Raw genomic sequence first — 15917 nt, forward strand, 5'->3', positions numbered from 1 at the left:
TCATCCCGCAAAATCTTGATTTTTCTTTCGCTCTGGTTCTCAGCAAAGGCCTTGAAGGTCTTGAAGGCCTCAAAGACCTCAGATTTCGCTTTCAGAGGCAAAACAAAGCGATAGCGAGTGAAATCATCGATGAATGTGACCCAATACTTGTAGCCTGAGAAGGAGGCATGCCCTACATGGTGTACATCGCTGTGGACGAGTTCCAGAGGCCTAGAAGCGCGCCAGGAAGCAGTGGGGAAGGGGTTTGCATGCATCTTTCCAGCCAGGCATGGTTCACAGATGGGGTCAGGGGAGGATTTGGAGTCTAGGGTCATCCCAGTGACCAGATTTCGCTCCAGCAGTGATTTGACACCAATCAGGTTGTGGTGAGCAAGTCTCCTGTGCCATAGGTCGAAATCCAGAGGCAGAGTGCTTGCTGCAGAGGCATACTCAGTGAGGGGAACAGTCTCCCCCTCCAGGAAGGCTGAGTTGTTGTCTGAAATTCGTGCAATGAAGAGGGAATGTTGGGAGCGCAGCCTAAATGCCATCTGCGAAGAATTGATGGTCACAGTAAAGCCCTTGTTGCGACAGAGATATAAGACAGATAATAGATTATTTCGAAGGTCTGGCACATGCAGGACATTGCTAAATTCCACAGGGCGACGCTTTCTACCTCCCACCACAGGCTCAAACACTACAGACCCAACCCCAGCTGAGTAGATCAACTTATTGTCTGCCAGCTTGATAGGAACGCGTTTTTGGCTGTAATTTCGCAGCCAATGGCGATGGGGTGTCATATGAGCAGTGGCCCCCGAGTCTGCGATCCAAAGGACGTCAGCATCGAGCTGCAGAGGGCAGAGGAGGGAAGAGGGGTCAGGGAAGCGAAGACTTGCATTTCCTGCGAATTCCACAGCTTGGGAAGCGCTCTGATTTTGCAAGGAGGTAGAGGGCGATGAGCCAGAGGCCTGGGGCGAAGGGGACGAAGCAGATGCTTGATTTGCGGTTTTTGGAGTCTTCTTTTCCTTCCTGTTCTTCTGAGAGCGATAGTAGGCTTTAGATCTCGCAATGTTAGGGCATTTGTGGATGCAGTGCCCTGAATATTCGCAGAACGAGCAAACCGAGGAAGCTAGGCACCTGCAATCGCCAGAGGAGGTTAAAAGCGCGGTCTCTGATGTACTGACATCAGGGCGACGCCTGCGCTGCGATTCTTCAGCCAAGAATGCCTCTTTTAGTTTCTCTTTGTCCAGAGAGTGGAATAGGAGTAAGGAGGACGCAAAATGCGCATATTCTTCGCCTAGAGAGCGAACCATAGCCATGCAGACAAGTTCATTGTCCAAGTCCTTGATGGAGTAGGGGGTAGAGGGATCCCTAGGGCGCAATTCCTGGATTTTGGACATGGAATCTTCGATTCTAGCGATTAAGGAGGTCAGGGACTCATCTGGGGCCTTCCTGATCGAGAAGAAGTCATCCCAGGCATTAAAACGAGCTCCAGGGCGCTGCTGGAGGTGGATGGAGGCCAGGGTGTTCCAGATCTGTACAGGATCATCCTGCACAGCATCTACATGGGTCCTCTGCTCACTAGAAAGCGCCAGGTAGAGTTCTCCAGCTGCCCTGTCCGCTCTAAGGTCCCATTTGGCCTGAGCTTCGACTTTGGAGTCATCAGGGCGCTTTTCCAGACCACTAACAATGGTCCAGAGCCCTTTTGTGCGCAGGAAAGCCTTCATTTCGCCTTTCCAGGTCGAGTAGTTGGAGGCAGTGAGTTTTGCGACAGAGGGCGACGAGTTGGCATGGTCCTCAGCCATGGTGGTGAATTTCGAGTCGAAAGGAGAAGGATGGGGTGGATGGGGTGAGTCTGGAAGCTGGGAGCTCAAAGAGTGAGCTGTAGCGCACGAGTGTGTGGTTCTTTTGGGTCGAGGTTTTGCGCAGAGGTGGATTACGTGGCGACCAACGAGTGCTGAGAATCCTAGAGCGCGGGGCTCATAACCTGTTAAGATATCCACAAACTGAGGCCACTGGTGCCCAGTGTAAGAGACTGTTATTGAGTAAAGTAATACAGGACTGTACCTGGTGCCCAGTGTAAGAGACTGAAGGAAAATTTCACTGGGCACAAAGCAGTAAGTGCGCAAAAATGATAAACAAATGTAAATAATAAATAAAAGCAAACCAAGGACACTTAGAGCGAAGCTAAGTGTCCACTACATGTCTGTAGGGTTAGACAGAGATAAAATAAAGGGAAAATGCGGTCTGAGGTGCACAGGCACCTAATATGAACAGCATCTTGCAGAACTCCATGACTTTGGTGCGGTGTAGCGGTTTGGTGAGGAGATCAGCAGCCTGGTTAGTTGTAGGGACAAAAACAGGTGAAATGAGGTTGCCTTGGACTGCATCTCTGAGCCAGAAGTAGCAGAGGTCCAGCTGCTTCATCCTCCCATGATGTTCTGGGTTTTTCGCCACAGAGATCGCCGATTGGTTGTCCATGTGCAAGGTAGAAGGGTTAGGGAGCGAAAAACCGATTTCTTGAAGGAGATTTCGCATCCACTTTATCTCCTTGCCAGCCTGGACAGCTGCCATGTACTCTGCCTCAGTAGTGGACAAAGCGACAACTCCCTGCAGCTTGGAGGACCAGGAAACAGCGCCAGTACCCATCTTGATCACATAACCCCCTGTGGAGCGACCAGTGTCCTTGCATCCACCATGATCTGCATCAGAGAAGGTGGTGAAAGGCTCAGAACTCAAGTGATCAGGTGCATAGGTGATGGAGTAGTCCAGAGTACCCTTTAGATAGCGCATCAGGTGCTTCACAGCAAGCCAGTGAGCCCAGCCTGGGTTGGAGTTAAATCTGGCCAGAACTCCAACAGTGTAGGCAATATCTGGGCGAGTTGTGGTGGCTAGGTACATTAGAGCACCCACAGCAGAGAGATAGGGAATTGTGCGCATAGTTTCGATTTCCTCAGGTGTTTGTGGGCATTGCTGGCGAGATAGGCGCAGATTGGGCTCCATAGGAGTAGAAATGGGCTTACAGTCAGCCATTCCAAATCGCTCCATGATATCTAGACAGTAGTGGCGCTGGGATAGCGAAATCGAGCGATTGGAGCGGTTCCTGTCAATTTTGATGCCTAGAAGCTGAGTGGTAGGTCCCAGGTCATGGATTTTGAAGTGCTGGCTCAATTGTGAGACGAAGGAGTCAATGGCTTCAGCAGAGTGCGAGGCAAGAGTCATATCATCAACAAAGACAGGTAGAATGATGGTGACATTGTCATGGGAGTAGATGTAGATGCTGGCATCAGAATAGGTCTGTTTGAAGTTCAGGGACTCAAGCACAGAGCGCATCTTCTTATTCCACCGGTTTCCACCCTGTTTGCTGCCATAAATCGCCTTTTGGAGCAGGCACACCTGGGATCCGGAGTCTCCCTCAATGAAACCTTCTGGTTGCGCCATATACACCTCGCAGTCCATCTCTCCATTGAGATATGCATGGGAAACATCAATAGAGCGAAGGTGAAGGTCCTGGAGAGCTGCCAGGGCCAGAATGACTCTGATTGAAGAAAGGCGAGCTGTAGGAGCGAATACTTCGAGGTAATCAAAGCCAGGGCGCTGGTTATATCCCTTGGCGACCAATCGAGCCTTGTAGCGCTCTATGGAGCCATCAGCATTGCGCTTCACCTTGAATACCCATTTGGATCCAATGACTTTGCTTCCAGGAGGCCTAGGGACAAGTTTCCATGTCCCATTGCTCTGGTGAGCAGCCAACTCCTCAAGGGCTGCTGCCCTCCACTTGTCAGCATCAGGGCGACGCATAGCCTCTGCAAATGTGAGCGGCTCATCAGGGAGTGATGCAGACATGGCCAATTCATCATTGCTCTCTTCCATGTCCTCCACATCATCCAGTTGTGCAGGAGAGAGTTTCCACCAGTCTCTAGGCTTTTGTCTGCGCCTCCTAGGCAGTCTAGCACCGATTCCAATAGGACTGGGAGCTCTTGGGGGTGGTACAGGTGATGGGGTGCGAGGGGGAGGTGCAGGGGGTTCTGGGAGAGGCACTGGAGGCTGAATGGGGTCTGGATCAGCACCTACAGGTTCAACATCTCCCCCTTGATCCAGTCCACCATCAGATTCACTGTCAGAGTCCAGGTCTGGAGTAGGATGGTAGTACTCATGATTAGGAGTTGATGAGGGCGATGAAAGGGGTGTTGGCAAAGGTTTGGGAGAATTTGGAAGTCCAGGAATGTTTGGAGGGGGACTAGTAGGGCGAGAGGACATGGGGAAGTACCTTTCGTCGAAATCAGCCCTTTCTGATATGACTGTGCGCTTTGTAGTGGGATTGTAGAACTTCCAGCCTTTGTAGCCCTCAGGGTAGCCAATAAATGCACATTTCTCCATGTGGGGGTCTAGGGGTTGCCTCTTGTCCTTCTGGATGTGTACATAGGCAGTACAGCCCCAAACTTGAAGGTGAGACACATCTGGTTTTCTCCAATGCCAGAGCTCATAGGGGGTCGCATTCTGGACCGCTTCAGTAGGGCATCTGTTCCAAACATGGACCAGGGAGGCAAGGCACTCGCCCCAGAAGGCCTTGGGAAGGCCAGACTCATCCAACATGGCTGTGATTCGCTCTGAAAGCAGTCTGTTGGCTCGCTCTGCAACTCCATTCTGCTGGGGTCGATTTCTGACTGTGTGTTGGCGCAGGATACTGCACTGGGTGGTAAAATCATCGAATGCCTTGCTCATGTACTCCCCTCCTTTGTCATCGCGCAAAATCTTGATTTTTCGCTCTGTCTGGTTCTCAGCAAAGGCTTTGAAGGTCTTGAAGGCCTCAAAGACATCAGACTTCGCTTTTAGAGGCAAAACAAAGCGAAATCGAGAGAAATCATCGATGAAAGTGACCCAATACTTGTAGCCAGAGAAGGTTTGGTGGCCCACATGGTGTACATCGCTGTGGACAAGTTCTAGAGGCCGTGAAGCGCGCCAGGACGAGGTAGGGAAGGGATTGGCATGCATCTTGCCAGCCAGGCAAGGTTCACAGACAGGGTCAGGTGTAGACTTTGAGTCTATGGCCATTCCAGTCACCAGTTTTCGCTGTAGGAGCGATTTAACACCAGCTAGATGGTGGTGGGCAAGTCTCCTGTGCCATAAGTCAAGGTCCAGAGGTAGGGTAGTTGCTGCTGAGGCATACTCAGTGAGGGGAACAGTGTCACCCTCCAGGAGTGCAGAGTTGTTGTCCGAAATTCGTGCAATGAAGAGAGGGTGTCGAGTGCGCAGCCTAAAGGCCATCTGCGAAGAGTTGATGCTCACAGTGAAGCCCCTGGTGTGGCAGAGAAATAAAACAGATAATAGATTATTGCGAAGAGCAGGGACATGCAGAACATTGCTAAACTCGACAGCACGGTGCCTTTGACCTCCCACCACAGGCTCAAATAGCACAGACCCAATCCCAGTTGAATAGACGATTTTATTGTCTGCTAGCTTGATAGGAACGCATTTTGGGCTGTAATTTCGCAGCCAATGGCGATGGGGCATCATATGAGCAGTGGCGCCCGAGTCTGCGATCCAATGGATGTCAGCATCGAGTTGTAGAGGGCACAGAAGGGAGGAGGGGTCAGGGAAGCGAAGACTTGCATTTCCAGCGAATTCTACCACTTGGGATGTGCTCTGGTTCAGTGAGGGAGTTGTTGGCGCTGTCCCAGTTGCCTGGGAAGAAGCAGAAGGTGAGGATGCTTGATTTGCGGTGTTGGCAGGTTTCTTGTCCTTCTTATTCTTCCTAGAGCAGTAGAAAGCCTTAGATCTTTCCATCCTTTCGCACTTATGGATGCAGTGCCCTTGATAATCACAGAACGAGCAAGGGGATGAATTTGGGCACTTGCAATTTGCAGAGTAGGTGAATAATGCGTGGTCTGATCCCCCTGCATCAGGGCGCCGCTTCCTCTGCAATTCTTCGGCCAGACAAGCTTCCTTTAGCTTATCCTTGTCCAGGGAGTGGAAGAGCAGTAGTGATGATGCAAAATGGGCATATTCCTCACCCAGAGAGCGCACCATAGCCATACACACAAGCTCATTATCCAGATCCTTGATGGAATAGGGATTAGAGCTGTCCCTAGGGCGAAGTTCTTGGATCCTGGACATAGAATCTTCGATTCTAGTGATGAGGGAGCTCAGGGACTCATCTGGCTGCTTCCTGATCGAAAAGAAGTCGTCCCAAGCATTAAAACGAGCTCCAGGACGTTGTTGAAGGTGGGTGGAAGCTAGGGTGGACCAGATTTGTACAGGATCATCCTGTACAGCGTCTACATGGGTCCTTTGTTCACTAGAAAGCGCCAGATAGAGTTCTCCAGCTGCCTTGTCAGCTCTGAGGTCCCATTTTGTTGCAGGTGTAGTACTCCAGCACTCAGCAACACTAGTCCCTACTAGCACTTGGTGGTTAAACTGTTGCAACAAATGCGACCAGACAGGGGATTGAACCCTGGACCTCCCAGGTTTCGACCGGGTGCTCTAACCACTGAGCTATTTGGTCAAGGTATCTAGGCTTACTTGGTGTGGTTTAACCACCAAGTGCTAGTAGGGACTAGCATTGCTGAGTGCTGGAGTACTACACTTGCAACAGCCTCCCCTAATCCAGTGCACAGCAACAAGGCGCAAGCGTGGGAAATCCCTGCCTAAAGTGGCAACTGCCTTAAGTGGTAGGTCTTACACATGCTGCCTCCTGCAAAGGTCTCAGATGGCTCAGGGGCCATTCCGCCTTAACTGGTAGGGCTTACACATTGTTGCCTCCGGTAAAGGTCTTACTGAGGCACAAGTAGGTCTTAATGGGGAAATCCCAGCTGTGGGAATCCATTGCCTTAAGCAGAAAGGACTTATCAGGACATTCCCACAAGCGCCCGGGGCTCATAACCTGTTGAGATAACCACAAACTGAGGCCACTTGTGCCCAGTGTAAGAGACTGTATTCAAGGGAATACTACATAAGACATACCTTGTGCCCAGTGTAAGAGACTGAAGAAAATTTCACTGGGCACACAACAGTAAGTGCGCAAAAATGATAAACAAAGGTAAACAATAAACAAATGCAAACCAAGGACACTTAGAGCGAAGCTAAGTGTCCACTACATGTCTGTAGGGTTGGATAGAAATAACACAGAGGAGAAATGCAGTCCTGAGGTGCACAGGCACCTAATATGAACATAAACCACACCAGGTAAGCCTAGATACCTTGACCAAATAGCTCAGTGGTTAGAGCACCCGGTCGAAACCTGGGAGGCCCAGGGTTCAATCCCCTGTCTGGTCGCATTTATTGCAACACATTTGGTCAGTGCCACTGACAATGGTCCAGAGGCCCTTGGTGTGAAGGAAAGCTTTCATCTCGCCCTTCCAGGTGTTATAGTTGGTGGAGGTGAGTTTTGACACAGTGGTCGATGGGTGGGGGTGTTCTTCGGCCATTAGGGCGAGTTTCGAGCAGACAGGGAGAGCAGGGAATGGATGGGGTGAGTCTCGAAGTTTGGGTGCGAGGAAAATGCGGTAGAGGCCGAGGGAGTGGGTGTAGCGGGTCGAAATTTCGCGCAGAGACTGATGACGTGTCGTATGACGTGTCCAGAAAGTCCTAGAGCGCGGGGCTCATAACCTGATAAATTTACCCAGCCTTAAGGCCTTGTGCCCAGTGTCAGAGACTGAATTCAACAGCTAAGTAGTGACATTACCTTGTGCCCAGTGTCAGAGACTGAAGAGAAAATACACTGGGCACATACAACTGCTAAGTGCGCAAAAATGGTAAACAAGGGAAAATAAACAGTCACAACATATCACAACACTGTATAGTGTAGGAATGCAAAGTTAGACCATATTAGTGTAGCATATAACAGTAGAATAAATGAAAATGCGAACAGAGGTGCAGAGGCACCACTGTGACAGTATTTGAATCCAGAGAAGGAGGGATGCCCTACAGAGTGTACATCAGTGTGGACAAGTTCTAGGGGTCTGGAGGCACAATTGGAGGAGCTGGGGAAAGGATTGGCATGCATCTTGCCAGCCAGGCATGGTTCACAGTTGGGATCAGGGGTAGATTTCGACTCAATGTGTTCATATTAGGTGCCTGAGCACCTCAGACCGCCTTTTCCCTTTATTTTATCTCTGTCTAACCCTACAGACATGTAGTGGACACTTAGCTTCGCTCTAAGTGTCCTTGGTTTGCTTTTATTTATTATTTACAGTTGTTTATCATTTTTGCGCACTTACTGCTCTGTGCCCAGTGAAATTTTCTTCAGTCTCTTACACTGGGCACCAGTGGCCTCAGTTTGTGGTTATCTTAACACACTGACCATCCCAGTGGCCAGATTTCGGTTTAACAGTGATTTAATGCCTGCCAGATGATGGTGAGTGAGCCTTCTGTGCCAGAGATCAAGATCCAGTGGCAGAGTGGTCGCTGCAGAGGCATATTGAGTGATGGGCATGGTCTCCCCCTCCCGGAAGGCCGAGTTTTGCTCCGAAATTCATGCAACGAAGAGGGTATGGCGAGGCTGCTGCCTAAATGCGATCTGCGAAGAATTGATGCTCATAGTGAAGCCCTTATTGCGACAGAGATATAAAATAGATAGTAGACTATTGCACAGGTCAGGGACATGCAGGACATTTGTAAACTCAACAGGACGACACTTCTGACCCCCCACTACAGGATGGATGACTACTGACCCAACTCCAGCTGAATAGACAATTTTATTGTCTGCTAACTTCACAGGAATGCATTTTTGGCTGTAATTTTGCAGCCAATGGTGATGAGGTGTCATATGAGCAGTGGCACCTGTGTCTGCGATCCAAGAAGTGTCAGCATCAAGCTGGAGAGGGCAGAGAAGCGTGGAGGGGTGAGAGGAATGAAGACTTGCATTTCCTGCAAATTCCACTGCTTGTGAGGCACTCTCCTTCAGCAAGGAGGTAGAAGGCAAGCTGCTTGTAGCTTGGGTCGACTGGGATGGGCTGGAGGCCTGGTTTGTGGTGTTGGGAGGCTTTTTGTTGCGCTGGCACTTTTGGGAGAGGTAGAAGTGTTCATATTAGGTGCCTGTGCACCTCAGGACTGCATTTCTCCTCTGTGTTATTTCTATCTAACCCTACAGACATGTAGTGGACACTTAGCTTCGCTCTAAGTGTCCTTGGTTTGCATTTGTTTATTGTTTACCTTTGTTTATCATTTTTGTGCACTTACTGTTGTGTGCCCAGTGAAGTTTTCTTCAGTCTCTTACACTGGGCACAAGGTATGTCTTATGTAGTATTCCCTTGAATACTAGTCTCTTACACTGGGCACAAGTGGCCTCAGTCTGTGGTTATCTCAACAAGAAGGACTTTGCTTTTGCCAGGTTGTGGCATTTATGGACACAGTGTCCTAGAAATTCACAAAATGAGCATGGGGATGAGGTGGAGCACCTGCAATTGCTCAAAGAGCTGAATAGTGTGGTCTCTGATGTAGGGGTGTCAGGGCACCATTTTTGCTGCAATTCCTCAGCCAGGAACACTTCTTTCAGTTTTTCTTTGTCCAGGGATTGGAAGAGGAGTAAGGAGGACGCAAAATGGGAGTATTCTTCGCCCAAGGAATGAACCATAGCCATACAGACTAGCTCATCATCCAAGTCCTTGATGGTATAAGCACCAGAGGTGTCTTTGGGGCACAATTCCTGGATTTTAGACATAGAGTCTTCAATCCTAGCAATCAGAGAGCTCAGGGACTCATCTGGTTGCTTTCTGATGGAGAAGAAGTCGTCCCAGGCATTGAATCGAGCACCAGGGCACTGTTGGAGGTGAATAGAGGCAAGGGTTGACCAGATTTGGACAGGATCATCCTGAACAGCCTCCACATGGGTCCTCTGTTTGCTAGAAAGTGCCAAATAAAGCTCTCCAGCTGCTCTGTCAGCTCTGAGGTCCCATTTAGAGCAAGCTTCGGTTTTGGACTCATCTGGGCGCTTTTCTGTGCCATTAACAATGGTCCAGAGGCCTTTAGTGCACAGGAAGGCCTTCATTTCACCTTTCCAGGTGGTGTAGTTGGAAGCGGTGAGTTTTGTGACTGAGAGTGATGAGTGGGAGTGTTCTTCAGTCATGGTAGCAAATATAGGGTGAAGGGAGCAATTGGGAGGTGGATGGGGTGAGTCTGGAGGGTGAGAGGGTGAAGAAAATTCGATAAAGGGTGAGAATGTGGTCTGAGGCAGTCGAAATTTTGTGCAGAGGTGGATGATGTGGTGAATGGTGTGTTGGGAAAGTCCTAGAGCATGGGGCTCATAACCTGTTCATATAACCACAGCTTCAGGCCACTGGTGCCCAGTGTAAGAGACTTAAAATTGAGTAAAATACTACAGACAACATACCTGGTGCCTAGTGTAAGAGACTGAAGGAAAACTCCACTGGGCACACAGTAGTAAGTACGCAAAAATGATAAACAAAGATAAACAATAAACAGAAACAAACCAAGGACACTTAGAGCAAAGCCAAGTGTCCAATGCTAGTTGTAGGGTTAATAGCAAACATAACAAAGTACGAAATGCGAACTCTGAGGTGCACAGGCACCTAATGTGAACACTATGAACCCTGGAGAGAATCTATGATGGTAATCCTCTGCAAACTAGGCAAACCAGACTACATGACACCAAAAGCCTACAGACCAATAGTGTTACTAAACACCACAGCAAAGCTACTATTGGCCATAGTAGCTGAACATACCTTGTTCATATTAGAAGAGCACCAGCTCCTCCTGACCACTCATGTTGGTGGTAGACCAGGCCAATCAACTGAAGACTCACTACTACTACTTGAAACCATGATATGACATGCATGGTGCCAGAAACAAGTAGTGTCCATGCTATTCTTAGACATCGAAGGAGCCCTCCCAAATGTGGTCACAGACTGATTGCTACACAACATGAGAAAAAGATGCCTCCCCCTCAAGATAGTACATTACACTGAGTGACTACTAACAGGCAGGAAGACAAAACTTCAGTTTGACAACTATGAATCTGAATGGTTCACCATCAAGAACAGCATTGGTCAAGGTGACCCTCTATCAATGATACTATACATCATATACAGCTCTGACTTAGTAGACACAGCCAAGGGTAAAAAAGAACTGATGCTCACTTTCATTGACAACATGGCACTCATTGCCATTGGCAAAATGTTTGATGAAACCCATGCCACATTACTGGACATGATGGAAAGGGAAGACAGAGGATACAACTGGTCCAGCAAACACAACTCAAGATTTGAAACAAGCAAGTTTGCACTAATGGATTTCATGCTCAATAGAACCAAGCTGAGACCTCCACTGATAATAAGAGGCACTCAAATTGCCCCATCACCAACTCACAAATTTCTAGGTGTCATACTTGATCATGAACTAAGATGGAAAATGCATGCAGCACAAGCTACAGTGGCTCACAAAATTGTCCCAATGTTTGCATGTTGTTCATTAATCATGATATAGAAAGTGAACTATCATAATTGAGTCCAAGGTGTTGGTGGAAGGATCAAAGCAGCTGGTCATGTCTCTCTGATGAGCCATATTACATAATATTTGGATAGAAACTGATGACAGAATACCCAAATGAAAATGAGAGCTCATTGGGACAATTTTGTAACTTTGTCATATACATGGGTTGGAGTCCTCAGGAACACATATAAAACATGGTGAGGTGCTCACCAATGCTTACATAATGTATCACATGGTCTACTGAATGATTCATCAACAAACAAACAATGCCAAATGGTGATTTTGCACCACTAAGCCTCTTTGCTGTAACACAAGTCAAGAAATCACCATTCTGGCTCATCATGGACATTCTCTCAGGGCAACCTCAGCAAATGCTGCTGTACACTATAGTATAATAAATAGAATATGCTATCAGCACCATTGATCTCTTCAGAAACCTGGCAGTCATCTCCTGTGCTGTTTCCCACCAATGCCCCATGCAGTCCTGGAACTAATCAGTACTGTGAGAGCTGAGAATGATGTGGAGGTCCAATCTTGCATTCATCCTATCATAAACAAACCAATCACCCACTAATTACTACATCACTGCTGAAGAAAAGCCTGCCTGAAGGCTCAGGTGAAGCACAACCCTGCTGGGCACTCCCAGTATCATGGGAGGGTTGGCCAGACTGTACTCTGAGCTGAACTGGGGATCACTGGGAAGGAGTAATTTGATCATATATGACTAAAGGAAATATCCAGTGCCAGATAGAAGGCCAGGAAAGTGCAACCTGGTAGCTCAGTAGCATATCCCTCCCATGGTACCTGGAGTGAGGGAGGGTTTAGCTTCACCCTGACCTCCATACCAGTTTCCCCTTCACAGAAATGCACTAGTTAATGGACAATTGGTTTGTTTATGATAGGATGAATGCAAAATTGGACCTCCACATCATTCTCAGCTCTCACAGTACTGATTAGTTCCAGGACTGCATGGGGCATTGGTGGGAAACAGCACAGGAGATGACTGCCAGGTTTCTGAAGAGATCAATGGTGCTGATAGCATATTCTATTTATTATACTATAGTGTACAGCAGCATTTGCTGAGGTTGCCCTGAGAGAATGTCCATGATGAGCCAGAATGGTGATTTCTTGACTTGTGTTACAGCAAAGAGGCTTAGTGGTGCAAAATCACCATTTGGCATTGTTTGTTTGTTGATGAATCATTCAGTAGACCATGTGATACATTATGTAAGCATTGGTGAGCACCTCACCATGTTTTATATGTGTTCCTGAGGACTCCAACCCATGTATATGACAAAGTTACAAAATTGTCCCAATGAGCTCTCATTTTCATTTGGGTATTCTGTCATCAGTTTCTATCCAAATATTATGTAATATGGCTCATCAGAGAGACATGACCAGCTGCTTTGATCCTTCCACCAACACCTTGGACTCAATTATGATAGTTCACTTTCTATATCATGATTAATGAACAACATGCAAACATTGGGACAATTTTGTGAGCCACTGTATGTACTTGTTGATGTGCTGGTTATCTTTCATATGTAAATGGTCAAGCTGACTCTTGGTGTCAGCAACTGGCTCATGAGGGCCAAGGGTGGTTTGTAACTCTAGGTTGAACTCCCTCCAGGAGTCCATCCAGAGAGGCCAGTCATCAGGATCCTCAACACTGAGCAAGTCTAGCTCAAACCATTCTAAGGCCATGCCTTTAAGGTAGGATTGCATGAAGATGACTTTGGCATGGTCAGTCCTGAAAGCCCAAGGCTGGTCTTGGAAGTTTAACTTGCACTGAATGAAGAAGGCATGAAGCTTCTTGGGGTCAGTACCATTGAAGGTATTGGGCTCTAGTCTCTAGTGTGACCTCTGGAAGAGCTGAAAATGCCATCCAGGCCACACATATAATAAGTGCTCTCCTTTCCTCTCCTGTCACATCCAAAACTGTTTTCAGTGTGCTCAATTCTGCATCCCTGAAAGGGGCCACTCTCATCTGGCAAGCATAGCCAACAGGGACCTGCCTTTGCTCTTAAGCACCAAATCTTGACCTTGGAGGACTGGAATAGGGTCATCTGGTCACTTGGACCCAAGATCAATAGCTTTGGGTCAGATAGGAAGGAAATTTGTGTTGAAAATGGTAGGAAAGGATAATGTTCCTGCTTGACTACAGCCATCAGGGATGCAGAATTGAGCACACTGAAAACAGTTTTGGATGTGACAGGAAAGGAAAGGGGAGCACTTATTATATGTGTGGCCTGGATGGCATTTTCAGCTCTTCCAGAGGTCACACTAGAGACTATTCTCCTTCTGCTAGTAGAAGAAAGCTGGTGAGGATGTCCTAGTTTGATGTTTTCCTTGTCTAGCTGGGGCTCTTTGATGACCCTGGCCACAGTACAACTCCCCAGACCAGTTTTATAGGAGGTTTGATCAGCAGCAAGGCCAGGTTCACAAAGAAGATGGTGTTTGCTCTAGAAGAGGCAAAAATGCATTTCATGGTGAAGTAGGGTCAACTGAGTGGGACCCAAGCCTTTTTTATGGCTCAGGATTATGTAGATTACATAATCAGGCAAGGTTGAAGCAAAACATCCCTCAGAAGTTGTCCAAATTCTTATGTTATTTACCAAATAATGACTGACAACATCATGCTCAAAAGTGTCCCAATGGCATGTCATTTTAAATTGGTTGTATCTCAGTGCCATAGCAACCAAATTATATGAACTAGCCCTTGTTGTCAAGGCAACACTTTGTGCTATTTTTGGTCCTGCAGGAGTTTGAACTGATTCCTACTGGCTCTCTCATAAATTGCAAATCCTTCCAAAGTCACCCAACATTGGGACACTTTTTTGAGCCACTGTACTACATGATGTGAAGGGTCACTACAGGAGTGGTATGCAGAACTGGAACAAGCACAATGAGATACAGACCTAAGGGTAGTGGTACTGGAAGAGAAGCTTAGCCTGGACAGCTGTGCATTCAAGATGATCTTTTCAGTTTTGATTCAAACATGTTCTACTGTGATCTACAGGTACATAGGAAAAAGTGTAACTCCCAAGACGTTTTTTGTGGTTGAGTGTTATCTTCCAAATTGACAGCTATCTTTCATACTTAGTTGACTGTTTGAGTTCAGGCTCATTGAACTTCCTAATGTTGAATATTCATAAGCATTGTATTGTGAAAGGAAAAATGAGAATATAACAAGAGCACTATGGCTCTGTGTGTGACTCTGCATTGCCCATATGTGTCAAGTCTGGGATGTCTGGGTTCAAGGCTGGACCAGAGATTGAAGCAGGTGTGTGAGGCTGATGGGTCAGGACCAGAGTTGAGGCAGAGTTACAGAGGGTGGGCTGGTTGGACTTAGCCACTGATGGTGCAGCACTATTCCCTTGCATTGGTTGCAGTCTGAGTCTGAGGCCAAGACAGGGATTTCAGATGAGACTTAGTTGATTTCAGACTGGAGAGATACAGGCTGAGTAACTACAGGTTTATCTACTAGAGACAAACTATAGTACAGAGACTGGTAATGCCAGTCTTGCAAGGATTGCTAAGACAATTTGTAAGAACAGTACTAGTAAGACATGACTAAGGTGACCAGAGACTGGGGCAGAGACAAGGGCAGACTGGGGATGAAGCTGGGTTGAGCTCAACTGAAATGAAATGCACTGCAAAGCAGTGCTGACCACAGTAGACCAACTGGAGGTAGGTGTTTGGTGAGGCCAAGGCCAAGTCTGGCTGGGGTCAAGACATGGTTATAACAGTATCCCCCTCTTAGAGGTTGAACCCATCAGACCCCTGCAAGAGTGGTAGGCTGAGTCCAAACTTCAGCTGAGTTTGAAAATTTTGATACTTGTGGCCAGCTAAGCCTTTTGTGTCTTTCCTTTTCATTCCATGTACCTACCCTGTAAACCCTTCTGTTTCTGCTACACTATTTAGCTAGCAGGTACTGTACAGGAGAAGGAGCCTTTTTAGCCCACTTGGAATTTGATTGGAAAAATCTCTGCATAACATGACATCTAAAAGACATCTTGTGACAATTTTGATGACTCTTACCCCTCAACCCTCTCCTACTCACCTCCTCTTGCTCTTGTGCTGGTCTAGGTTCCCTCAGGACAACCCTAGGCAGACTCATCAACTTGCCTACAGCCTATTAGTATTTTAGCTGGGAGAGATCCTGCTCCCCACATCTTTTGGAGCCCATCATGAGGGAACCTTAGTTCTGGCTCTAGAGCTTTAACTCCCTCCCCTTCTCTATCCTGGATCTCAATGTTCTTGTCAAACCACTAAGCAAACTTTCCATCTCATTCCCCCAGTCATCAGGCTCTGATGAACAAAACAGACTAGTCCTGTTCCTCTTTGTGCCACAAAATACACCTGTTCCACCCTTATCTACACTTGTTGAAATGCTGTATTTCCCAGGAGCACTTAAACTGGACAACAGTGTTGCCCTGCCTGTGCAACCCCAAGACCCTCTCCTGATGCAAACCACCTCAGGTGAGCTGCTA

At 47.6% G+C, this 15917-nt stretch overlaps 2 non-coding genes across 2 annotated transcripts; one reads left to right on the forward strand and one right to left on the reverse strand.

Annotated features, from left to right (window-relative positions):
* Positions 1-6408: 6408 nt before the first annotated feature.
* F5J12DRAFT_t216 lies at positions 6409-6481 on the reverse strand. The gene has a single exon. It is a non-coding gene; the product is annotated as a tRNA-Phe (tRNA).
* A 697-nt stretch (positions 6482-7178) lies between these two features.
* Positions 7179-7251, forward strand: F5J12DRAFT_t215. The gene has a single exon. It is a non-coding gene; the product is annotated as a tRNA-Phe (tRNA).
* The last annotated feature ends 8666 nt before the right edge of the window (positions 7252-15917 follow it).

Source organism: Pisolithus orientalis (assembly GCF_024613125.1).
Source record: "Pisolithus orientalis strain OTSU chromosome Unknown F5J12scaffold_128, whole genome shotgun sequence".
Lineage (NCBI taxonomy): Eukaryota > Fungi > Basidiomycota > Agaricomycetes > Boletales > Pisolithaceae > Pisolithus > Pisolithus orientalis.